Source organism: Triticum dicoccoides, chromosome 5B (assembly GCF_002162155.2).
Source record: "Triticum dicoccoides isolate Atlit2015 ecotype Zavitan chromosome 5B, WEW_v2.0, whole genome shotgun sequence".
NCBI lineage: Eukaryota > Viridiplantae > Streptophyta > Magnoliopsida > Poales > Poaceae > Triticum > Triticum dicoccoides.
The window spans coordinates 53,989,824-54,017,746 of NC_041389.1; positions in this window are offsets into that span (position 1 = coordinate 53,989,824).

Genomic DNA, 27,923 nt, shown 5'->3' on the forward strand with positions numbered 1-27,923 from the left:
GGGGGGAGAAATAGAGCTCGTCGGCGCCCGAGAGCTGCGGTGGTCGCCGGCGGCGATCCACGGCGAGTTAGGAGGATCGGAGAGTACCTACGTGCTCAGTGTGTCCTTCCGCGTCGGTGGGTGGTGGTGGTGGTCGTCGGCGAGCACCATGTCGACGGCGGTCCTTGCTCCTGCGGACGGCGGCTCGGGTGGAGTTGGATCTCGTCGGGGAGGGCCGCGGAGGTCAAATTGTAGCCTGGGTTAGATCACTGGGTGCTCGAGGAGACTACTGACGAGGTTTGGGCGGCAGGGATGGCCTCACCGGAGTGGATCGAGCTGGTGGCCGAGGCAGATCGGTGCGGCCGGAGTTGGGGAGGAGACCTCCTCGAGGTCCTCCTAGTGTCTTGGCGGGGTTCTGGTGGGGTGCAGTGGTGGTGCGTGCTCGAGAACGAGCTCGGGACCTCTTTTTATAGGAGATCCGAGGCGGTGGCCGTGAACGGGGATCTCCAGCGATGGTTACGGCGGCGCAGTGCTTGGTCGGGGAGTTTAGGAGGTTGGGCATCAACGTGGAGGTCCACGGGTTCCGTTTAGAAGATAAACCAGGTTGGATTAGGCGCGCGTGGGTGGTTTTGACAGAACGGAGCGGCGCGGGCCCATCGGCGGCAGAGGGCGTGCCCTGTGCTTGCCGGGCCACGGCGATGGTGCTGCGGTGTGCGCTGACATGCATGAGGCCACGCGGAGGGCTAGGGAGCGTTGGGCGGCGCCGAACGGTGTAGCGAGCTAGCGCTGGCTCCTGTTGGCCGCCACGGGTGGCTCTGCCACCGTAGGGGCTGCCAGCGTCGGCGAGGCTCGCCGCCACCGACACCTACGTCCGTCTAAGGGAGCATGCGGTGCTCAGGTTAAGAAGGAGAGGCCGTGCGCAACGCGCCAGGGTGCACTGGTGATCGATGACAAGTCTCTGACGAAAAACGACACTGCCAAACTCTGAAACTCTGAATTTTACTGAAAGTGTACAGGAACAGTGCCGACCAAGTGTTCGACGAAATGATTTTGGCATGAGAAGAATTTTTCTGGGGCTGATCTTTGGTGTGGTGGCCTCTCAAAGCACCCGGGGTCTGCCTGAATTTTGGTGAAATTTTTGGAGAAAGGAAAATATTAATTTCACCAAAATGATGAATCTGGTCCAAACTTGTAGAGGTTGAAACTTGAAAATTTCGAAAAGAGGAAGACTGGATCTTGATGGATCTAGGTTGGGGGTGCTAAGGACTATCCAGAGGAGTTGGTTTGAGATCAAAATTCAAAGGAAGTCAGGTACTTCCTTTGTAAATCATCTAGGCTTAAAATAATTGACAGAGTTGTTTTGGGGAATAAAATCAATGAAATAAAATCCAAAAATGGGCTGGACTTGTTGGAACAGAAAGTTTGGATTGCCCCAAAGTGGAGGGAGGGGTTTTGGGAGGATTTACCACATGAGACATGGTAAAACCATGGGTGGTTTCAAAACGAAAGAAGCCCCAAAACCCATAGGGTTTCTTTTAAAAGAAAATAAATTCCAAAAATATATTTGAGATGGGAAAAATCAGAAGAAAGGTTTTTAATAACCAAACACCAGGGTTGAAGAAGATACAAAAATAAAATCCTTGCCAAAGGGGAAAAGTTTTGAGAGAGAGGTTTTTGGAAGGATTTAAATGACCTTCTTCAAATCCAACAAAGTTTTTTTTGTTGAAAACTAAATAAGAATTTTTGGAGTGTCACAATTAACTGATGTGCTCAAAACAAATCCTTATGCTAAGTATATGAAGGATATTATTACTAATAAAAGAAAGATACCTGAAGCTAAAATTTCCACCATGCTTGTTAATTACACTTTGAAGGGTGGAATACCAAAGAAACTTGGAGATCCCGAAGTGCCTACTATACCATGCTCCATTAAAAGAAGTTATGTTAAAACTGCTTTATGTGATCTTGGAGCCGGTGTTAGTGTTATGCCTCTCTCTTTATATCGTAGACTTGACTTGAATAAGTTGACACCTACTAAAATATCTTTGCAAATGGCTGATAAATCAACTGCTATACCTGTCGGTATTTGTGAGGATGTGCCTGTTGTGGTTGCAAACGTTACTATTTTAACGTACTTTGTTATTCTTGATATTCCCGAGGATGATAGTATGTCTATTATTCTTGGAAGACCTTTCCTTAATACTGCAGGGGCTGTTATTGATTGCACCAAAGGCAATGTCACTTTTCATGTTAATGGCAATGAGCACACGGTACATTTTCCGAGGAAACAACCTCAAGTTTATAGTATCAACTCTGTTGGAAAAGTTCCATCGATTATATTTGGAGGTTTTGAATTTCCTCTCCCTACTGTCAAGAAAAAGTATGATATTCTTATTGTTGGGGATTTTCATATCCCCGTTGAGGTAACTTAGTGTTATTCGAAATTTCTCCGGCTCCGTGATTATTCGGAATGAGTTTGTTAACAAGACTTGATCAACCTTGTTAGTGGGTTCATTTTGACGGTCACGAGATGGATGAAACTAGAAGCACACCCTTCTGTACCCTTTTTATATTTTCTGTTATTTAGTAGAAATAAAGTAAAATAATATTTTTCTGTATGTTTCCTGACTTATCCGTGCAATATAAAAATATCCCAAAAATAAAAGTCCTAAGAATTGCATGCCAATTTAATATGATTTTTTCGGGAATATTTGAGAATTTACTGTGCAAAAATTACCACGGGGGGAGCTACCACCTGGCCACGAGGGTGGAGGGCGCGCCCTACCCCCCTGGGCGCGCCCCCCTGCCTCGTGGGCCCACGGTGGCCCTCCTCCACTTATCCCTGCACCCATCTTCTTCCTCTGCTTCACACAAACACGAAAAACCAACTCATGCACGAGTTCCAGCCCCCGTTGCTGTGATTGTTGATCTGCTTGCTCAAAGCACCTCTCGCAAAACTGCTTGGGGAGATTGTTCCTTGGTATGTGACTCCTCCATTGGTCCAATTAGTTTTTGTTCTAGTGCTTTATTCATTGCAAATTTGTGCTGCATAGGTGACCATGTTCTTGAGCTTGCATGTCAAATTTATATGGTTCCAAGTAGTTCCAATGCTTTATATAGGCTCTAGGCACTTGTGGGAGTTGTTGCTATCAATTTTATTGAGGTTGGTTCACTTTTATTTGAAGTTACTAAAAATTTCAGAAATTGTTCAGAGGAAACAATATGCTTAGGAGGATGTTCCAAGGTGGCTCTTCAAGGAAGCAAGGTCCCAGGTTTGTGATACGTGATGCTGACGAGGAACCACCAAGAGACGCTCCTGTGAGGCCTTGTGAATGGCCATCGGAAAATTTTATGAATCAAGTGGGAATTAAAGAAGAATTCTACGCATATTTGCGTAATGCCGATCTTGAGGACTTTGAAGCTGATAAATGCCCACAGTATCGTGACCTCACAAGTTCATTTGTGGGGAGGTTTGATTTTTCATCTTCGCGTAATTCTCCTTCAGTCATGTTTGACCTTTATGACAAATCTTATACCATGGACTTAGAGGATTTTACTTCTGCTTGCAAACTTCCATCTTGGGGTAATGTCAGGGATCCCCCTAAATTCGAATACAGAGACTTTCTTGCTAGAATAGCTATGGGGGAATCTAGAGATATAACACAAGCCACTATAGGGAGCATTCACTTTCCTGCTATACATTATTTTGCTCTTTTCACTGGTAGAGGTATAACTGCTAAGGATGAAGCATGTCACATGTGTGCCCCTGATCTCAGCATTCTCAGAAGTGCTATGTTAGGAGACCAATCTTATCATATGGGCTCCATTGTAGCTCGTAGGTTGCATCAGAATAGGCATAACGGAGATTTCTTTGGAGGAATTTATGCAACCCGCTTAGCTAATTTTCTTGATGTAGACATTCGTGAGGGTGATATGGAGTTACCCTCTTCTTATTTAGATCTTGATTCTATGTTTTCCCACCAGTTCATTGAGAGGACTGGACCACCTTAACAACATCGACTAATCTTTAACAAACGGCATGTGGTCCGTGTTGCTCTTCCTGCTCCTACCTTCTTTGATTTTCAGGCGAGAGGAAGATATATTATTACCAGAGAGGAGGCAGATGAGTACGAAAGGAGAGTGGAGGCTGCTCGACTCCACGCTACAGTTCAGGCGGCGATAGCTGCTGCGTCACACTACGACCCCGGCTACACCTACGGGTATCCGCCAGGTCATCCCTGGCAATAGACCAACTTAAGCCAAAAGCCTAAGCTTGGGGGGTACGTATTTCCCACCGACATTACATTCATGTTCACACACACTCATTGCTAGATGCCGGTGCTCATACCTTTTCATTGTATTATCCATGCTAGTTTAAATTTCTTTTTCCTGCTTCTTGTGTGTTTGATAAACCTTAAGAAAACCAAAAAAATTAGTTAGTTTACTTTCCATGCTTGTAGTAGAATTAAAAAGAAAACCCAAAAACATTTCCCGTTCTTCTTTTGCTTGTTGGGAGCTTTCCCGTGTAAATAGTTTTTATTTCTTTTCCTTTCTTTGGGGGTCGAGAAGACCATATTGAAAATGCTTGGTGGCTCTTATATGCATGATTGTTTATTTAACTTAGAGCCCATATTACTTGTCTTCTCTCTTCAGTTGAATGCTTGCAGATTCCAGCTTAGTCCAATGCACGTGCACTCTTATTATTATACACACCATTCGGTCGTGCAAGTGAAAGGCAATAATGATGATATATGATGGACTTATTAGGAAGAGAAAAGCTGGTATGAACTCGACCTCTCTTGTTTTTGTAAATATGATGATTCATTGTTCCTGATTCAGCTATTATGAAGTAAACATATTTGCAATGACATTCAGAGATTATAGTTACTTGTGCCATGCTTGATTAGCTGTGAGTTATAATGGTTTACCTTGCGTGCCAACATGCTATTAGAATGATTATGATGTGGTATGATGGGGTGGTATCCTCCTTTAAATGAATTGAGTGACTCGACTTGGCACATGTTCACGCATGTAGTTGAATCAAATCAACATAGCCTTCATGATATTTATGTTCATGGTGGATTATATCCTACTCATGCTTGTACTCGGTGTGAATTAATTTTAATGCATGTTTACGACTATTGTCGCTCTCTCAGTTGGTCGCTTCCCAGTCTTTTGCTAGCCTTCACTTGTACTAAGTGGGAATACTGCTTGTGCATCCAAACTCCTTAAACCCCAAAGTTATTCCATATGAGTCCACCATACCTTCCTATATGCGGTATTTACCTGCCGTTCCAAGTAAGTTTGTATGTGCCAAACTCTAAACCTTCAAATAAACATTCTGTTTTGCATGCTCGAATAGCTCATATGTCAACTAGAGCTGCCCTTATCTTCCGTGTTAGGCAGGTTCTTCTCAAGAGGAGTGGACTCCGCTCCTCATTCACAAGAAAATGGCTGGTATTCGGGATGCCTAGTCCCATGCTTTACGCAAACTAAATCAAAATAACTGCAAACAAAACTCCCCTTGGGACCCGTTGAATGTTGGAGGCACTCGTTGTTTCGAGCAAGCCATGGATTGATGCTTGTGGAGGAGGGGGAGTATAAACTTTACCATTCTGTTTGGGAACCGCCTATAATCTGTTAAGCATGGAAGATATCATCGTCTTTTAGTTGTTATGTTGACAATGAAAGTATGCCGCTCAAAATATAATTTATCTCTATTTCAAAACCGAGCTCTGGCACCTCTACAAATCCCTGCTTCCCTCTGCGAAGGGCCTATCTATTTACTTTTATGTTGAGTCATCACCCTTCTTATTAAAAAGCACCCGCTGGAGAGCACACTGTCGTTTGCATTCATTATTATTGGTTTATATTGGGTATGACTTGACTGGATCTCTTTTACCATGAATTACAATGTTTAGTCAGTCCTTGATCTTTAAAGGTGCTCTGCATTTATATTTTGCGGTCTCAGAAAGGGCTAGCGAGATACCATTTTGTTATATCATGTTAAGATTATTTTGAGAAAGTGTTGTCACCCTAGTTTTATTATTATGGCTCGCTAGCTGATTATGCTATTGATATAAATAATTGTGAGACTTACGTGTCATTGTGAGTATGGTTAGTTCATAATAATTGCTGAGACTTGAATGCTGGCTTTTCATGTTTACAACAACAAGAGCAAACAGAGTTTGTAAAAGTTTTTCTTTCTTTCTCTTTCAGTTTGTCAACTGAATTGCTTGAGGACAAGCAAGGGTTTAAGCTTGGGGGAGTTGATACGTCTCCGTCGTATCTACTTTTGCAAACACTTTTGCCCTTGTTTTGGACTCTAACTTGTATGATTTGAATAGAACTAACCTGGACTGACGCTGTTTTCAGCAGAATTGCCATGGTGTTGTTTTATGCGCAGAAAACAAAAGTTCTTGGAATGACCTGAAACTCCACGGAATATCTTAGAATAAATAATAATAAATCCTCGCCAAAGATGAAGACCAGGGGGCCCACACCTTGTCCACGAGGGTGGGGGGCGCGCCCCTCCCCCTGGGCACGCCCCCCTACCTCGTGGGCCCCCTGGTGGCCCTCTGACGCCAACTCCAACTCCATATATTGGCTTTCGGGGAGAAAAAAATAAAGAGAGAAAGTTTCATCGCGTTTTACGATACGGAGCCGCCGCCAAGCCCTAATCTCTCTCGGGAGGGCTGATCCGGAGTCCGTTCGGGGCTCCGGAGAGGGGGATTCATCACCGTCGTCATCATCAACCATCCTCCATCACCAATTTCATGATGCTCACCGCCGTGCATGAGTAATTGCATCGTAGGCTTGCTGGACGGTGATGGGTTGGATGAGATTTATCATGTAATCGAGTTAGCTAGTTTTGTTAGGGTTTGATCCCTAGTATGCATTATGTTCAGAGATTGATGTTGCTATGACTTTGCTATGCTTAATGCTTGTCACTAGGACCCGAGTGCCAGGATTTCAGATCTGAACCTATTATGTTTTCATGAATATATGTGTGTTCTAGATCTTATCTTGCAAGTCTATAGTCACCTACTATGTGTTATGATCCGGCAACCCCGAAGTGACAATAATCGGGACCACTCCCGGTGATGACTATAGTTTGAGGAGTTCATGTATTCACTATGTGCTAATGCTTTGTTCCGGTTCTCTATTAAAAGGAGGCCTTAATATCCCTTAGTTTCCAATAGGACCCCGCTGCCACGGGAGGGTAGGACAAAAGATATCATGCAAGTTCTTTTCCATAAGCACGTATGACTATATACGGAATACATGCCTACATTACATTGATGAACTTGAGCTAGTTCTGTGTCACCCTATGTTATGACTGCTACATGATGAACCACATCCGGCATAATTATCCATCACTGATTCGGTGCCTACGAGTTTTCCATATACTGGTTTACGCTTATTTACTTTTCCGTTGCTATTGTTACAATCACTACAAAAATACCAAAATCATTACTTTTGCTGTCTTTACTTTGTTACCGTTACCACCACTATCATATTACTTTGCTACTAAACACTTTGCTGCAGATACTAAGTTTCTAGGTGTGGTTGAATTGACAACTCAGCTGCTAATACTTGAGAATATTCTTTGGCTCCCCTTGTGTCGAATCAATAAATTTGGGTTGAATACTCTACCCTCGAAAACTATTGCGATCCCCTATACTTGTGGGTTATCACCTACTCGAATTCGTAACCTTTGGAGGTTCCGGTGCAGTATCCGGCTGGGAGCCTGACTTACTGCGGCTCTCATCAGCATGATGTATGGGGATCTTACTCCCGATGTGCCCGGCGTCTGGAATTTCGCCTTGGGGCATCTCTAGAGCTGCCTCCCCCTGCTTTGGTATCCTTTGGGACCACACCTCCGTGTCATCCGTAGGCCGAGGGGAGGTGGCCGTCGGGAGTGAATTCATTGCCGAATTACTCAGAGACCCATCCGAAGAGGATACCTCGGTATGGGACCTGGCCGGACTGCATATGCGTGCTCGTTGTTATAACAAACTATGAAGCTAAGTCGCACTAAAAGTATTACAGAGTGCGGATACTTACGATCTCGCCAGGGGCTTGCCCCTAGGTAGCCACTCCTCCTCGCTATAGGCGGCGGTTGTGGAGTGGTCCGCAGGGAGGGTCCGTCCCTTCTTGGACCCTTCGGCCTCCCTGGAAAGGGTGGCCTTCCTCTTCTTCCCCCCTCGTTTTCGGGGAGAGGGTTTTCCTCCTCCTCCTCCTCCTTGTTGTCGTTGGAGGAGTGCGCCCTGGTGTCTTCGGACGATGAGTCCGGCACCCCGTTGCACCGGGAACTTCTTCTGGTCCCCATGGCCTTTTTCTTGGCCTTCTTCTCTGGCACCTCATAGGGTGCCGGAGCCAGCATCTCCGTCAGGAGTTCGTCTGCTGGGTCCTCAGGCAACGGAGCCGGACAGTCGTTCCGCTCCGCCGTCACCACATATTCCTGTAAAAATCAGCACAGTGGCCTAAGTTTCTCCCATGAATATACTAGGGAAAGGCACATCTTGAAATGTAGAATGCGTACCGCGTTGGCCCGGCGCCCGGCGCTGAGTCCGCGGTCCTCAGAGGTGGGGGGAGGAACCTCGCCGGCCTTGAACAACACCTTCCAGGCATCTTTGTGCGTCGTGTCAAAGAGCTCTTGCAGTGTCTGGTGTTGGGCCGCGTCGAACTCCCACAGGTTGAATGCCCGTCTCTGACACATGAGAATCCGGTGAAATAGCATGACCTGGACCACATTGACCAGCTTGATGCTCTTGGTTATCATGTTTTTGACGCAGTTCTGGAGTACGGTCAGCTCCGCGGATGCGCCCCAGGCCAGGCCCTTCCTCTTCCAAGAAGTGAGCCGCACAGGGATGCCGTATCGGAATTCGGGGGCCGCCACCTAGTTGGCGTCACGCGGCTCGGTGATGTAGAACCACCCCGATTGCTACCCCTTCATGGTCTCCGCAAAGGAGCCTTCGAGCCAGGTGACGTTGGGCATCTTGCCCACTATGGCGCCACCACACTCCTCCTGCTGGCCAACCACTATCTTCGGCTTTACGTTGAAGATCTTTAGCCACATTCCAAAGTGGGGCCTGATGCGGAGAAAGACCTCGCACACGACGATAAACGCCGAGATGTTGAGAAGTTAGGGGCCAAATCATGAAAATCCAGCCCGTAATAGAACATGAGCCCACAGACAAATGGGTGGAGGGGGAATCCCAGTCCGTGGACGGAGTGGGCGAGGAACATGACCCTCTCGTGGGGTCCTGGAGTCGGAATGATCTGCCCTGCATCCGGGAGCCGGTGCACGATATCTGCGGCCAAGTATCCGGCCGCCCGGAGCTTCGTGATGTGCTCCTCCTTGACGGTGGAGGCCACCCACTTGCCTCCTGCTCCGGACATGTTTTGCTGTGTGGAGAAGGCGAGAACTAGGGCGCTGGAGCTCGAGGGTGCGCGAATGGATGAGCAGAGGAGGAAGAAGGCGTGGGTAAAAATGGGAGATCCTTATCCATTTATAGAGGTGGCGAAAACGATGCGCCTCCCTGCTTGCCTGAGGAAATCGCTTATTTTCCAAGCGCCACGGTTGGGTTACCCATACCCATATTGATGAGGATCCTGTGATAAGTGGACATGATCTCTGCTTCGACAAGACGTGCTGAGGAAACCGCCTCACAATATGTGCGGTGGCTGGTTGTGGGAAAATGGTTCGAATAATGACTTGACCATGGTGTGATGTCATGTTATCTAAAGTTGTCAGCAGATTATATTTGTGGAATATTGCTCTCTCTACGGTGGAATGCGGAAGTTATCTTACAGATCCGGACACAATCCTTGATCTACTTTGGGGTATTCGGAGATGGAACCCGCCTTGCAATGCCGAAGACAATCTGCACGCCAGACTCATCATCATTAAAGCCTGGTTTAGGGGCTACTGAGGGAGTCCTGGATAAGGGGGTATCCGGACAGCCGGACTGTATACTTTGGCCAGACTGTTCGACCGTGAAGATACAAGACTCAAGACTTCGTCCCGTGTTAGGATGGGACTCTCCTTGGCGTGGAAGACAAGCTTAGGCGATCCGGATGTTAGATCTCCTTCTTTGTAACCGACTCTGTATAACCCTAGCCTCCTCCGGTTCTATATAAACCGGAGGGTTTAGTCCATAGGACAACAACAATCAGAATCATAGGCTAGCTTCTAGGGTTTAGCCTCTATGATCTCGTGGTAGATCTACTCTTGTAATACTCATATCATCAAGATTAATCAAGCAGGAAGTAGGGTACTACCTCCATCGAGAGGGCCCGAACCTGGGTAAAACATCATGTCCCATGCCTCCTATTACCATTAGCCTTAGACGCACAGTTCGGGACCCCCTACCCGAGATCTGCCAGTTTTGACACCGACACCCTCCTCTGCTCATCCATTCCTTTTCGCTCGAGCCCTAGTGCCCAAGCGCTCCCCTTCTCCGCCCAAAAAGGCTTCCCAAAAATGTCCGGATCTGGAGCGGGAGGCAAGTGGATGGCCTCTACCGTCCGGGAGAAGGATATCAAAAAGCTTCGGGGGGCCGGGTATCTGGCCAAGAGAATTGGCCACCGTCTTCCGTCGACGGAACAAATCATCCCTACTCCGGAACCCCACGAGAGGGTGGTATTCCTCCCTCATTTTGTCCGTGGGCTAGGGTTTCCCCTTCATCCGTTCGTTCACGGCATCATGTATTATTACGGGATTGATTTTCATGATCTATCCCCAAATTCCTTCCTCAACATCTCGACATTCATCGTCGTGTGTGAGGCCTTCCTCTGCATCCCACCACACTCTTATGGCTGAAGGTTTTTAACGTGAAGCCCAAGGTAGTGAGTGGCGAGCACGCCAAGTGCGGAGGCGCCATGGTGAGCAAGATTCCCAATGTTACATGGCCATCGGGTACTTTCAATGATTCCGTCAAGGAGTGGCAGCAGCAGTGGTTTTACATCACTGAGCCACGCGGCAAAGAATGGGCCGCTGCTCCGGAATTCAGATCCAGAGCCCCTCTATGACTCACGTCCTGGCCCAAGAAGGGCCTGAACTGGGCCTCATTTGATGAACTATGGGTGCTCCAGACGCGTGTCCAAGATATGGAAGACAAGAATATCAAGCTCGTTAATGTAGTCGAGGCGATGCTAGTTCGCCGGATTCTACCTTGTCAACACCGGGCTTGCAATCTATGGGAGTCCGACCTGGCCAAGCACCAAACCCTGCTAGAGCTCTTTGGATCCACGCATAAGGACATCTGGAAGGTGCTTTTTAAGTCCGACAAATCATGGCCAGACTCCGCCGAGGACCGTGGGTACCAACTGTCCCGCCCTGCAAGTTCGGTAAGTAACTGTACATTGACAATTCATATGTTTTATTTGCATATCCTTAGGAAAATGCTTAACGTATTTTCCATCAATTCCCAAGGGCTGGGCGAAGAAGGCGGGGTAGATCTACTGTCCGACCCTGCTGCCACAAGAACCGGCTGGCCCACCTCTGATGAAGATGCTGGTCCCGGCGCCTTACAAGGTGCCGAAGAAGAAGGCTGAAAAGGAGGCCAAGAAGACCAGGGGCGGCCTCCGTCGCCATGGTGCTCCAAACGCGAAGTCCGAAGACTCCAATGCCCATTCTTCCTCCAAAGAGGACGACGAGGAGGAGGAAGATGAAGCCCCCGCGGGGGGAAGAAAGAAAAGGACGGCCTTCGCATCCTTTGAGGCCGGGTCGCCTAAAAGGGGAAAAACTCCCTTCCAGAGGAGTCCACTGCTGCCGCCGATAGCAGCCCGGAGTGGGATCCCAGGGCCCAGAACCTGGTGAACTCGTGAGTATAAAATCCAAGTATACTTATGCGTCCAGACTCGACGTGGCATAACATTTTAATCTTAGCCATGCTTTTTACAGTCTTGCGAGGTCCCGCACCGAGCAACCCTCGTTGGAGGATTTGCTGGGTTCGGATGCTATGGAGAGCGAGACACCCCAGAAGGACCCCTCTCCCGGACATGTGAATGACACCGAGGTTTCATCCCAAAAGGGCCCAGGCCACGGAGGGGGAGGAGAGATCGCAAAGGCGACGCCAGGAGGCCAAACTTCAGGGTCCGGACACACGGGAGAGAAGGCTCCCGTGGATGTCAATGGCGGGGGTCGTCTTGAATCCAGTCCCCAGCCGGACACCATACTGGAGATCAATAAGGCCCCAGAATCAGACAGGCGGCCTCCGTCAGCCGAAGGGGGTGAGTCTGTTCCACCGGCCTCCTCTGTCCAACCAGAGGTGCCGAATGCTTTGTTAGCGGCGCTGAGGGGCTCCTCCATTGTTGATGAGCACCATGCCCTTATGGGTGCGGCGATTGAAAAGATTCAGTCCACGAGAGTGGACTAAATGAATCCTGTATCAGCCTCATGAGAGGCTTTGAGGTATGTTTTATGAGGTTTGGAAGAGTGTCATGGTATAGAGAGTAGCCCCTGATACACTATTCGGTGAAGGAAAAGACTGGACAGAGGATCAAATGTATGTTCACAGGAGACTTACTTGATGACCTCTGCCTCTTTTTTAACAAGCAGGCGTCTGCCGCTTCTCATACTGTGGAAGTATCCGGACTGAGGCATAGTCTGGAGCGGGCCGAAGGAGAACTTTGCTGAGTGCAGAAAAAGCTGGAGGATAACCAAGGTATACAAAAACCTTGTTTGTTTAGCATAGATGAATAAATTTGCATGATGAAAATATTTTTATAATGTGCTCTAGGGACAATGGCCGAAATTGAGGCTCTTAAAGAGGCTGTGGCCGAAGCCGAGAAGAAGGCCGCCGCAGAGCAGGCTCTCCGCGAGAAGCATGAGGCCAGAGTTATTGAAGCTGAGCGAGAGCTTCAAGAGGCCATGGAGAAATGCGAGACCTTGGAGCAGAGTTTATCAGGGAAAGAATCCGAACTCTCCCAGGCTCACCAAGCCGCAAGTGATGCCCGGGGGGAAGCCCAAGGTGCCCTGAAGGAAATTCAGGAGGCGAGGAAGATTGCGGCTGGTAAGGCTTTTTATATACAAAGCGGGTAACTGAAAGGAGAAAATCAAGTTGAGAGCTTAAATTCTGATTTCTCCAGGGGTATTTGCGGAGCTGCCACGCAGCATCTCTGATGCCGCCCAATTCTATATAGCCGAAGAGGGGAATACTGCGGATAAGCTCTTCTGGATGCAGTATCTGGCACTGAATTATCTGGTGCCTTTCTCTGATCAACTGAAGCAGCTGATCGAACTGCATAAGGCGCCCGAACTAGCCATGAAGGATTTGATTATCCGGCTGTGGCCCGCCGAGCCAATTCCAAGCAGTTACTTCGGGCTCGTGAAGCGGCTTGTGAGTGCCTGCCCTCGGCTCGAAGTCATCAAGCGGCCGGTCTGCATAGAAGGCGCGCGAATGGCCTTCGCCCGCGCAAAGGTGCATTAGGGGAAGATGGATGCGGAAAAGCTGATGACCGAGGGACCACCGGAGGGAAAGGAGCACCGCAAGCCCGAGTTGTATTATGAAGGTGTCTTGAAAGGAGCCCGCCTTGCGGCGGAGCAATGCACCAAGGACATTATATTTCCATGAATACGGTCATGTTTGTCCTTTGTAATGTCTGAACAAGGTCATTTCTATTATTTATTGCTTGTCGTTTGAAAGTTTTTCCTCCTGTGCGGCTGTTTTATATACTAATCCTGAGAGTTGGCCTATCGTCGGCTTCCGCCCCCACGTAGTAAGTACGGAGGTGTTCAGGATAAACCTGAGCACTCTTTATCCAAGTTTTGGGTCCCTAAAGGAGGTGTTCAGCACAGCGAACCAGGCCATCGGACTATAGGGCTTTATCACTCTCACTTAGCCATAGGAGTGTTTTAAAAGGAAGGTAGGCGCAGCCCCTAGTGTTCGGAAGACCGCACGAGGGGCTCTATAAGCGCCTGATCGAAAAAAAGCTGATCCATCGCACGCTCCATTGTTTATGGAATTATGCGGAAGAAATCCTTAAAGATTTTAAAACCTCTCGAACAGCTGACCAGCTCTCGCTGCATCATGACAGTCAGTTTTCGGCTTTCTCTACTGTGGTGCTCGTCCGGAAGAACCGGGACACAATCGCAGTAGTTCTCCCTGTGCTACCTTAGCCAATATAGTGGAATGTAAGGTACCAAAACATAGGAGCCGGGCAAACCCAACTATTGACCCAAGACATGATTCGGAGCTGATGCATATAATGCTATAAGTCTGGGGTGCCGAACTGCCGTTAAGGTGTTCAAACTTTATTGCCATATTATGGGTATGATGAAGCCCCTGGCATATTAAGGCATGTCGCGATGTGCCGCTGCCTTTTGACAAAAGAGTTTCAATAAGAAATAACAGCAGATAGGCATCATATAAATTCATATGTTGTATTTGAATAATACGTCAATGCGTATGAGTACAAGTAATGTGATGAAAATAAATATGATTGCGGAACCTGCTGAGACCAGGCGGGAGGAAGCTGTATACGGATCCGGAGTGTAGTCGGATGATCATCAAGGGGAATATCTAGAGATTCCCTTACGCGTTTGAACTGTTTCCACGCCATCCATCCTGGCCTACGCAAAGGTGAACCTGCAAAGAAAATGCAAGAAATGTTTTTGTGCCACAGAGCGGTTGAGCCGCGGTATGTGGCTTGTCTTGACTTTTGCCGGACTGTTTTTAATTAAGCTCCGGACGGGCCGGGCTACCCTGCCATGCAGTAGTTCGGACTCCTTTGGCGGTGTCCTGGAGCTTGGACATCGACTCGAGGTTCGATTGGAGGGTGCCATCTGTTGCTCTTGCTATTAAAGCGGCGGTAGACTCTTCGGCAGTGAGGGGTGCTACGTCTTGAGCTTGCGTTGGTTTTCCTCGAAGAGGAGAGGGTGATGCAGCAAAGTGTAGCGTAAGTATTTCCCTCAGTTTTGAGAACCAAGGTATCAATCCAGTAGGAGGCTCCGCAAAAGTCCCACGCACCTACACAAACAAACTGAGAACTCGCAACCAACGCAATAAAGGGGTTATCAATCCCTTCATGGCCACTTGCGAAAGTGAGATCTAATAAAGATAGTATGATAAGATAAATATATTTTTGGTATTTTATAATATATACAAAAAGTAAAGATGCAAATAAAGGTAGATTGAAAGCAAATATGATAAGAGATAGACCCAGGGGCCATAGGCTTCACTAGAGGCTTCTCTCAAGATAGCATAAGTATTACGGTGCGTGAACAAATTACTGTCGAGCAATTGATAGAAAAGCGCATAGTTATGAGATTATCTAGGCATGATCATCTATATAGGCATCACGTCCATAAGAAGTAGACCGACTCCTGCCTGCATCTACTACTATTACTCCACACATCAACCGACTCCTGCCTGCATCTAGAGTATTAAGTTCATAAGAACAGAGTAATGCATTAAGCAAGATGAGATGATGTAGAGGGATGAACTCATGCAATATGATATAAACCCCATCTTGTTATCCTCGATGGCAACAATACAATACGTGCCTTGCAACCCTTTCTGTCACTGGGTAAGGACACCGTAAGATTGAACCCAAAGCTAAGCACTTCTCCCATGTCAAGAAAGACCAATCCAGTAGGCCAAACCAAACTGATAATTCGAAGAGACTTGCAAAGATAACTCAATCATACATAAAAGAATTCAGAGAAGATGTAAATATTATTCATAGATAAACTTGATCATAAACCCACAATTCATCGGATCTCGACAAACACACCGCAAAAAGAGTTTACATCGAATAGATCTCCACAAGAGAGGGGGAGAACATTGTATTGAGATCCAAAAAGAGAGAAGAAGCCTTCTAGCTAATAACTATGGACCCATAGGTCTGTGGTAAACTACTCACAACTCATCAGAGGGACAAGGATGTTGATGTAGAGGCCCTCCATGGTTGATTCCCCCTCCGGCAGAGTGTCGACGAAGGCTCCAAGATGAGATCTCACGGATACAGAAGGTTATGGCGGTGGAAATTGTGTTTCGTGGTGCCGCTGGATGTTTTCGGGGTACGTAGGTATATATAGGAGCAATAAGTACGTCGGTGGCCACCCGAGGGGCCCACGAGACAGGGGGCGTGCCCTATAGGGGGGGCGTGGCCCCTATCTTGTGGGGCCCTCGGAAGATTCTTGACTTGCACTCGAAGCTCTTCGGATCATGTTCGTTCCAAAAATCACGCTCCCGAAGGTTTCATTCCATTTGGACTCCGTTTGATATTCCTTTTCTTCAAAATACTGAAATAGGCAAAAAAACAACAATATGGGCTGGGCCTCCGGTTAGTAGGTTAGTCCCAAAAATGATATAAATGTGTAAAATAAAGCCCATAAACGTCCAAAAGGGGTAATATAATAGCATGGGACAATCAAAAATTATAGAGAGACGTATCAAGGGGGAGTTTGGCCTTGCCATTAACCGTGATGACGCCGCGAGGACCGGCATCTTGAATTTACGGTAGGCATAATGTGGCACTACGTTGAACGGAGCGAACGCGGTTCGTCCGAGCAGTGCCTGATGGTCGCTACGAAAGGGGACAATGTCGAAGACTAATTCTTCGGTACGGTAATTGTCCAGAGATCCGAAGACCACTTCCAGTGTGATTGAGCCCGTGCAGCTGGCCTCTACACCTGGTATGACACCTTTGAAGGTGGTTTTTGTGGGCTTGATCCTTGAGGGGTCGATGCCCATTTTGCACACTGTATCCTGGTATAGCAGGTCCAGGCTGCTGCCTCCGTCCATAAGGACTCGTGTGAGGTGGAATCCGTCAATGATGGGGTCGAGGACCAGTGCGGCCGAACCGCCATGATGGATACTGGTAGGATGGTCCCTGCGATCGAAAGTGATCGGGCAAGAGGACCATGGGTTAAACTTTGGGTCGACTGGATCCATTGCATAGACGTCCCTTAGTGCATGTTTCCACTTGGGGATGTGGCTTGCGTATATCATATTCACCGTTTTCACCTAGGGAGGGAATTTCTTCTGTCCTCCTGTATTTGGTTATCGGGGCTCCTTGTCGTCATCGTCGCTTTAAGAGCCCTTCCCCTTGTTTTCGGCATCTGACCTGCCGGCTTGTATGAAGACCCAGCATTCTCTGTTGGTATGATTGGCTGGCGTTCCTGGGGTGCCATGGATTTGGCATGGACGGTCGAGTATGCGGTCCAAGCTGGACGGGCCTAAATTGTTTTTGTTGAATGGCTTTTTCCGCTGGCCAGACTTGGAGCCACTAAATCCGGCATTGACTGACGTGTCTTTGGCACTATCACCATTTTTGCGGTGCTTGTTTTTGTTGCGCCGTGATTTGTCATTGCTATCCTTGGCTTTCGATGTGCCAGGATTGCTTGTTGTGTTGTTGCTACGAGCCAACTAGCTATCCTCGCCCGCACAAAAGCGAGTCATGAGTGTTGTAAGGGCTGCCATGGACTTTGGATTTTCTTGGCCGAGATGTCGGGCAAGCCACTCGTCACGGATGTTATGCTTAAAGGCCGCTAGGGCTTCGGCGTCCGGAAAGTCGACAATTTGGTTCTTTTTGGTTAGGAACCGGGTCCAAAATTTCCTGGCTGACTCTTGGGGTATTGGGTTATGTGACTTAGATCGCCAGCATCCGGTGGTTGCACATAAGTGCCCTGGAAGTTGTCAAGGAATGCGTCTGCCAGGTTCTCCCAACTCCCAATGGAGTTTGTCGGCAAGCTATTTAGCCAATGCCAAGCCAGTCCCTTGAGTTTTAGTGGGAGGTACTTGATAGCGTGTAGATCATCTCCATGGGCCATGTGAATATGGAGGAAAAAATCTTCTATCCATACCGCGAGGTATGTAGTACCATCATATGATTCAATGTTCATGGGTTTAAACCCTTATGGGAATTCATGATCCATTACTTCATCAGTGAAGCATAGGGGGTGTGCGGCGCCTCTGTGCCGGACTACATTGTATTCGGTCCGGCCGGATTTGTTAGTGTATCCGGCATGATGGTCCTCGTCACGCGTTGGGGCACGCCCCCGTGATCCGTAGATCGATCTTGACTGTCCTGCTTTGTTTTTCAATTTGTCTCGCAGGTCATGCGTGGAGCCCCGGGCCTTCGTGTTTTTGCTTGTTTGGCGTCGGGGTGCGGGCTGGACTTCGGGCTGGTACGCCGCTTTGTTGCGGCCACGTGGTGGCCGGTCAGCCACATCATGCGCTGGTAGTGTGGGTTTTAACGCCTCCTCGTCGAGTTGAGGCAGCAAACTGCGCTTTGGGTAACTTTTGGTAGGGCGCTGGAGTCCGTATTCCTCGGCAGACAGGACCTCAGTCCATCTATCAGTGAGCATATCTTGATCAGCTTGAAGCTGTTGCTGCTTTTTCTTCAAGCTTCTTGCAGTGGCTGTAAGCCAGCGCTTGAAGCGCTCCTACTCGACGGGATCCTCGGGCACGATGAATTCTTCATCGCCAAGGCTCGCTTCATCTTCGGAGAGAGGCATGTAATTATCATCCTCTGATTCTCCATCTGTTACCTGTTTCTTAGGGCTAACATGCCCATCTTCTTGCTCGGCCTGCTCGAAGCCTGGCTGGGCAGGATTGTCTTCGTCTTTGGCACCATCCGGATTGTTATCATCTCTTGTGCCGGTATCACTATTTTTACTATGGCGGGGCTTGGAGCGGCGCCTATGACGCCGTGCCTAGATTGCTTCTCCAGCGGATTATCTTCCGTTGCCTCGTCGCCATTGCTTTCTTTGGGGGTGTCCACCATGTATATATCATATGATGAGGTGGCTGTCCAGCGCCCTATAGGCGGTGGTTCATGTTCTTCTCCTGCATCGTCGTCCATACCATCGATGTCTTCGGAGTTGAAGTCCAGCACGTCGGTTAAGTCATCGACGGTGGCTATTAAGTGGGTGGTGGGTGGGGAACGAAGTTCTTCGTCATCCGCTTCCCACTCGAGCCGGGCATAGTTCGGCCAAGAGTCTCCCGACAAGGAAAGAAACCTTAATGAATTTAGCACATCACCCAAGGGCGAGTGCTGAAAGATATCCGTGGATGTGAACTCCATGACCGGTGCCCAATCAGATTTGATAGGCACGGTTGTACGCGGTTGGGATCCCGTAGCCGGAGTCGAGTCCGAGGGTCCGATGATACCGGCCTCATAGGAGGTGAGGTCTATGTTTGGCTCCAAGGCCGAGGAGTGTGCGGCCTCCGTGGCGGGGTCCATCCACCCATCCTCGGATGGCATGATCTGCACCAGATTGATTCCTGGCGCCGCCGCAGGCGCGATCTACTGAACACTATCCGATGTCAGATCTAAGTCGTGCTTGTTGTGACCGTTCGGTGCACATGACATGGGCTCGAATCCGTTGAAGATCAAGTCTCCGCAGATGTCGGCCGTATAGTTCAAGCTTCCAAACCTGACCTGATGGCCAGGGGCGTAGCTATCGATCTGCTCCAGATGGCCAAGCGAGTTGGCCCGCAGTACGAAGCCGCCGAATACGAAGACCTGTCCGAGAAGGAAAACCTCCCCTTGGACTGTGTCGTTGAATATGGTTGAAGGAGCCATCAAGCCTTATCGCGACGGCACAGTGGAACTCTCAATGAAAGCACCAATGTCGGTGTCAAAACCGGTGGATCTCGGGTAGGGGGTCCCGAACTATGCGTCTAAGGCTAATGGTAACATGAGGCAGGGGACACAATGTCTTACCCAGGTTTGGGCCCTCTCGATGGAGGTAATAGCCTACTTCCTGCTTGATTGATCTTGATGATATGAGTATTACAAGAGTTGATCTACCACGAGATCGTTGAGGCTAAACCCTAGAAGCTAGCCTATGATTATGATTTTTCTTGTCCTACGGACTAAACCTTCCGGTTTATATAGACATCGAAGGGGGCTAGGGTTACACATAGTCGGTTATAGAGAAGAAGATCTACATATCCGAATTGCCAAGCTTGCCTTCCACGCAAAGGAGAGTCCCATCCAGACACGGGACAAAGTCTTCAATCTTGTATCTTCATAGTCCAACAGTCCGGCCAAAGTATATAGTCCGACTGTCCGAGGACCCCTTAATCCAGGACTCCCTCAAGAAGCTCTGGTTTGTGAGAAGCTTATACCCAAACCAGCCCTAAATTGGACAAAAAATTTACCATGGCATGTCAGCTGCCATTCCATGATAGCATGCCAGGTTTCATGAATTTCAAACGAGTTTTAGATTTACTAGAATTTAAAAACCAGGCATCTCAATGTTTGCGACCGAGTGACGGTGGCAGGTTGTTTGACATTCATTCCCATTTCTTGCATGGGACCTAAGCATGCAACCAAGGAGACATATTTGAATTTCCAACCAATTTATATGCATTAGAGCATGTGCATGTAGTTCAAATTTGAATTATGCACATAAATGCATTAAAAACTCAATTAATGCATAAAAATGTCCTAACGAACCCCAAAAAATTTCAAAATTTAACACAACACTCCTGTTGTTCTATTTGTTGACACTAGAGCAAAAATTGAAATCAAGAAGAGGCAACGGATATCGTTCTGTCCAGAAAGGTGAAACGTTCCCTACCGTAACCATGAGGCTTGTTGTGAGAAGCTCTGGTTTGTGAGAAGCTTATACCCCAACCTGCCCCAAATGGGACAATATTTTTACCACTGCATGTTGCTGGCATTCCATGATAGCATGTCAAGTTTCATGAATTTCAGACTTTTTTTCAATTTACTAGAATTTTAAAACCATGTATCTCAATGTTAGTGGCTGAGCGATGGTGGCAAAGGTGTTTGACATTCATTCCCATATCTTGCTTGGGACCTAAGGTTGCAACCAAGGACACACATTTGATTTTTCAACCCGTTTATATGCACTGGAGCATGTGCATGTAGTTCAAATTTGAATTATGCACATGAATGCATAGAAAACTCAGTTAATGTATAAAAATGTCCACGCGAACCCCGAAATATCCCAAAAAATTGCAAACACTCATGTTGTTCTATGTTGACACGAGAAAATTTTCGAAAGTAAGAAGATGCAACAAATATCGTTTCGTCCCCCAAGGTGGCACATTCCCTACCGAAACCATCATGCTTGTTGTGAGAGAAGCTCTGGTTTGCGAGAAGCTTATACCATAACCTGGCCCAAATGGGACAATATTTTTTTACCCCAGCATCTTGATGCCGTTCCATGATAGCATGCCAAGGTTCATGAATTTCAGACAAGTTTTGTATTTACTAGAATTACAAAAGCAAGCACCTCAACCTTTGCTAGAGAGCCACGGTGCCGTGGTGTTTGAAATTCATCCCCATTCCTTGAATGGGACGTAAGCATCAACCCATGGAACATATATCATTTTACATCCCATTTTGGTGCACCGGAGCATGTGCATGTGGTTTAATTTTGAATTGTGCACCTGAAATGCCTAGAAAACCAAGTTACCGTATAAAAATGTCCAAACGAGCCCTGAATAATTCCAAATTTTTTGACGACACACGTATAGTTGCATGGTCACTACAGATAGAAGTTCTAGCAATTCAAACACCATCCTTTGCAGCTGTGACCCCATTATGTAATTCAAATCAAGATGAAAAATCAAGTAGATCCCACACAATTTATTATCACCAACCGTGTGAGATGCAGTACAAAATATCCTGGAGCATCGTCGCTGTATAGTATGCCTATGGCTTACGCGAGAAGGTTCGTCGGCTACAGTCCACAGCCGGCGTGTCAAGCACACTAGCTCGCTCCCCAAATATCATTTCACTGTTCAATCGTCGCCGGTGAAAGATGGGGACATGGACCCGCGTCCTGAGGGCAACTTCGGCGGCCCACTCCGGCGAGAGCGTGGCCGCAGCCGCCAAGCGCGTGCTAACAAGCTTCATGAGGGAGACCAGAATCTGCAACCGGGCGGCCAAGGCAGCCCAAACGACCGCTATTGCTTCTTAGGCGGCGGCGACAACATCTGCCTCGGGGATAGCAACTGGCGAGAGCGGCACAACAGCTGTCCATTCCGCAACGGCGGCCTTAGCCCTAATGGAGGCTGCCCAGGACCATGTCGAGGTCACCCACACCCAGATCGTGGCGGTCACCGCACAAATTGAAAGAAGCTTCTCCGACAATGGTCAGCAACCCACGACTGAAGAGTTGGCAATCGCCGAGAGCGTTCGAGTAGCCATTCGTTCCTACATGGCATACCTTGCCACGACGGAGCCCGTCAAAGCTCAGATGGCGGCCGCCCACGCCCAGCTTGTGGAGGACTTTTCCAAAGAGATGACGGACGCGGATAGTGAGATGCTTGCCGATTATGGTGTGATGGATGCCATGGAGCCCCTTCCCCAGTCGACCGTCGGGCGCGAGCTGGACATGGAGGAGGCGGCGGAGATCGACGAGCACCAGCCATAGTAGTACTCTTTGTTTTGTTTAATTAAGAGCGCTGGTCTTTCATTTGTTAGAGTAATGTTTAGGCCAGCTAGCTCTGTTTAATTGCTGAACTTGCTCGATTAAGAAGTGTAGGCGTGCTGTAGTCTCCTTTGTGTACCCAAATTATGCGATGACGTGGATGAGCACTATAACCAAGGAAATTAGAACCAAAATTTTTGACGTTCAAACTCATCACACACGGGTTAAGCTATCTGAATCGGTTGTGATGTTCACATATCGCACACAGTTCTGAATAAGGGACTATGTCTGATGACACTTTGCGCGCCATTTTTTTCGCTGAAGTGATTCCAAATTTTCGGCTTCAGCAGAAATATATACCCCCGCCCCCTCCCCCTTACCAAAAGCCACACTTCCCATGTTTCCACCTTCCTTTCCAAGTTGAAACCTTCACTCCTTGCTTGCAGCACCGCCCCCTCGCCGGTGACCCTCCTTCACGCTGCTCGGCCTCGCCTATCCAGGCTGGTAATCCACACCCGACCCCCATCCTCCTCCTCCTTCCACATCTCACATGCCCCGGCCGCCGGCGCGAGCGCGACACCTTCCACCAAAATCACCGACCCCTCCACCAAATAAGAACCGCCCTAAGCCATGGTGCACTTAGTATAGCCAGGATCTCAAGGAGCATTTGGCAGCGGAGAAGCGAATCGCGGCCACACGCGTGGATGAGATCACGATGGCTGCCATTCGTGCCGACCCCCAGATCTTGTAGGAGCACCTTGCCATTTGCTAGCTATGCCAGTTAAGCATGCTCGGTTTACCCGTTGCGTGTGCCGCTCCTGCCTTTCCTTATCAAATTCTAGTGAATTGTGCTATCTACTTTTACCATGCAATCTGTTGCTCTAGTGTATATGTTCTATATGTCGTGCAATGTGGTGCTCACTTATTAACTGTTTGGTTAATTAGTTGTCGTGTTCAGTTAACTGTTTGGTTCAATTCTGCAAATGTGATGTTCAATTCTTCAGGGTGCAATTTTGTATTGTCTTCCATGTGAGAAATAAATCGATTTTTTCTTTACAAAATACATGAGAAACAAATCCAATTGCTATATTTCCAAGTTGTCAAGCATGCTTGGTTTGGTTAACTGTTTGATCTTCTAGTATGTTATACATTGTGCAATGTGGTGCTCAGTTAACGTTTGGTTCATTTGTTGTGGTGTTTAGTTAACTGTTTGGTTCCATTCTGCAATGCGATGTTCAATTGTTGTGGGTGCATTCTGTTATGTATACCATGTGAGAAATAAATTGAATTTGGCTATACTAAATACATTAGAAATAAATACAATTGCTATATTTCCAACTTGTTAAGCATGCTTGGTTTGGTTAACTGTCTGATCTTCTATTAGGAGTATGTTATATTGTGCAATGTGGTGCTTAGTTAAGGTTTGGTTCATTTGTTGTGGTGTTTAGTTAACTGCTTGGTTCAATTCTGCAATGTAATGTCCAATTGCCGTGGGTATAATTTTGTATTGTTGTGCATGTGAGGAATAATCGAATTTGGCTGCGCTTAATACATGGGAAACATATACAATTGCTATATTTCCTAGTTCTTAATGATGCTTTGTTTGAATAAATGGGTTTTCCATGTGGCTTGAATTAATCTGATGAATCTGCAATGTGCTTATTTTTCATCAACATATTTTACTGATAGCACATGAACCCTTACTTAACCTGATGACTAACTACCTTATATGTGTTGCAGGGAAACAATATAATGGGAAGCACTGAGGTTTACAATCGAGGTTAGCACGTGCATGGTCCATTGTCTAATAGCACATTATTGTGCAATTGCAGGAACCATTCTAATACTTAGGTTTTTAACAATTTGGTCTTGCACATGTAGGTCCTATTGTCAGAGGTTTTGACCCACTGTTTGAACCTTCTTGCATATGGGGAAATGAGTTGTCCATGAATATGAATCAAGTCAAGAAACTCAAAAAAATTGTTAGGATAAAGAAATTGGCAACAAAAACAACAAGATCTTTGTCTGCATAATGAAGAAGACATCAGTTCACTACAGGATGGTACTAACTATCATACCTTGCCTTTTTTATTCCTTTACCCCATTTCCAATATAGAGAAGATATTTATGCACATCCTTGTTTTCAGGCCTTTCCAAAATAGCTCACTGATGATTACCTCTCAAACCACCTATATGGACAGGAGGCGAGTAAGGTGTTCACACAACACCCACAGTTCAATATTGAAGTGTTCCTGAAGAGGATGAAGCATGGACGGTCAATCATCCACATGCACTGGCCAAAAGTTGCAAAGACCTTCAACATCAATGAAGGCTCAATATTTTCCTTCCGCTTTAGCAGTTTTCCTGATGAGATGCATCTGTCTATATACTATCCATGGTGCTAATTTCGAAAGGTTCTATATGTTGCATGTGAAACTTGGTGCTGGTGCAGTTGTGTAATGGGGTAGCTGACTGCTGAAGCTATATCTTGTTGTACTCTGATGTATCTCAATTATGAAATCCTGCTTCCTTAATATGGAAATGAAATATATTATATGTTTAATATGAATGTCAATTAGATTAATAAATGGATTATTAATAACAGGGCAATTAGCCTGCTAATGGCGAATTAGCCTGCTAATTGGTTTTTGCTATTGCAAACAGTTATTGAGAAAATACCGTGGATGATGACCTAAGGCAACGCACACAGTTTTTAGGAATAAACCGTGTTGGATCGATGAACAATCACACACGACATTCTCTTCAAAACTGTTTGTGTTAGGCCACCTTGCGCAAACGTTTACCGCATAAAAACTATGTGTGATGGATAGCCTTTGCCACACAGTTTGTTCTACGCACCATGTGTGATGCATTCAATAACGCAAACGATAAAACTTAATATTGTGTGCAATGGGAACGCCATCACAAACGATTTAACGGGGAAAATTGTGTGTGATGTACCTACGAACGAAAACGTTTTCCTTGCAGCGGCTGTGTGGGATGTATATACGAACGGAAAAGTTTCGCGGGGACTGACTGTGTGGGATGTACTTACGACCGGAAAGGATTTCTCCTGTATAATAGTATTTTTTAGCACTACTGTATGTATAACCATATTTGGTCGCTCGCCGGTCGCACACGACCTCATTTTACCGAGCGTGTGTGCCAGGAGGGCATATCCCCGACGGTTTCTGTGTCATGTGGGAAGGACCCCCTAATCGCCCACACTCACTAGGAGACGATTACAAATGCCGCCGCGGAAACTGGTTTAAAACCGTTTGTATAGCACCGAGGCGTACCAGTGTTGCTCCCGAAACCGCGAATTTCCATCTCTTTGCTCGAAGCTCCGTTCCCGAAACTGTTTCAGGGGATTGTTGCTTGGTATGTGATTCCTCCATTGGTCCAATTAGTTTTTGCTTTAGTGGTTTATATTTTGAATAATTAGTTACTCTTGGTGCTGCTGTAGATGAGCTTGCATGTTGAATTCTTGGAGTTCTAAGTAGTTTGAATGCTTGCTATGGCCTCTATGCATGCCTATCAGTAGTTGCAATCATTCTTACAAGGTTTTGTTGACAAAAATTTGTGACTCAAATTTTTTCGGAAAATTGTATGTGAATATGATGAACCTCTTTGGAAGGAGTCCTTCGAGGCGGAGGTCCTCAGAGGCATCTTCTAGTAGCAGCTTCGTTCGTCGATCTTATGTTGAACCAAGTGAAAATTCCATTTGAGATGCCACCACCAAATCATGTTTATGGGCATGCAACGATTATATGGTGCGTGTGAACATTAAAGATGAATTTGAGAAATATGCTCACAATGCCGAGCATGGTCCCGTCATTGTAGAGCAAGGGAAGATATTATGTTCTTGAGAGCAAGGCCCGAGCACATAACAAGGTAGTTGTGGCTGCACGACAGGCTGAGGCATCCGCATCGAGAGCCTCCGTGAGCTATCACTCCGACCATTATGCAGGTCACTGACGGATTACCAAGTTGGGCCAAAAGCCTAAGCTTGGGGGAGTACGTATGTCCACCGATATTACTTTCATGTTCACACATTTCATTCCAGTTGTCGGTGTCCACACTTTTTCATTGTATTATCCATGTTAGATTTATTTCTCGCCTTCTTCTTGTGTGTTTGAAAAACTTTGAGAAAATATAAAAAATATTTCATGCTTATTTTTGATTTTCTTTCTAGTGTAGTGAGTTGTAGTATTTAAAAAGAAAATCCAAAAAAGATTTCCTTGTTCTTCTTTTTGCTTGTTGGGAGCTTTCCCGTGTAAATAGTTTTTCTCGTTTTTTGTTTTTCCCTTTTAATTACTCGCTCAATAAAAACCAAACACTACAAAAATATTTCAGTGTGCTTCTCTGAATTTTGTTTTTCTTTCTGTTGAGACATACCAAGGAGAAGACCACGATGAAAATGTTGAGTGACTCTCATATGCATTGTTGTTGATCTAATAAAGAGCCCATATTACCTTGTCTTCTCCTTTTGAATAAAATGTTTGCAGATTCCAGCTTAGTCCATGACACTCTTGCACTACTATTATTTTCCCACCGTTCGGTTGTGCAAGTGAAAGGCAATAATGACGATATTTGATGAACTGGTTGTGATAGAGAGAAACGGGTATGAACTCGACTTGTTCTGTTTTTGTAAATATGTTTAACCTAGTATCCATGATTCAGCCTATTATGATTAACCATGTTTGCAATGACAATTAAAGATTATAGTTTCTCATGCGATGCATAAGTAGATAGGAGTGGATAATGATTTATCTTGGATGTCAACATTGTGTTAAAATGATTTTGGTGTAGTATGATGATATGGTATCCTCCTTTGAATGTTTGAGTGACTTGACTTGGCACATGTTCATGCATGTAGTTGAATCAAAACCAACATAGCCTCTATGATATTTATGTTCATGGTGTTCATATCCTACTCATGCTAGTATCTAATGTTACTTATGCATAATGCATGTTCATGACCGTTTTCGCTCTCTAGCTAGCCGCTTCCCAACCTAATTGCTAGCCTTCGCCCATACTAAGCGGGAATTCTACTTGTGCATCAAAACAATGAAACCCAAGTTATTCTAGATGAGTCCACCGTACCTACCTATATGTGGTATTACCCTGTTGTCCTAAGTAAATTTGCATGTGACACCTCTAAAAACTTCAAATAAATATCCTTTTTGTGTGCCTGGATTGTTCATAGAGCGACAGGAGGTAGTCAGTATCTTCCATGCGAAGCAGGTTATTCTCATGATGAGTGTTTATTCACTCGTCCTTGCAAAAGATGGGCGATAATAGTGATTCCCAGTCATGAATTGAAATTGCAAATAATTAAACAAAACTCCCCCGAGACTATTGTTGGAATGGACGACACCCGTTGTTTTGGACAAGCCATGGAGTGTGATTGTTGGTGGAGGGGGAGTAAACCTTTACTTTTATCGCTTGGGAACCGCCACTAATGTTTTTAGCATGGAAGATACCGATAACTAATGGTCGCGAAGTAAACAAGAAGGGTGCATTTCTCAAAATTTCATTTACCTCTATTTTAAAAACTTGAGCTCCGGCACCA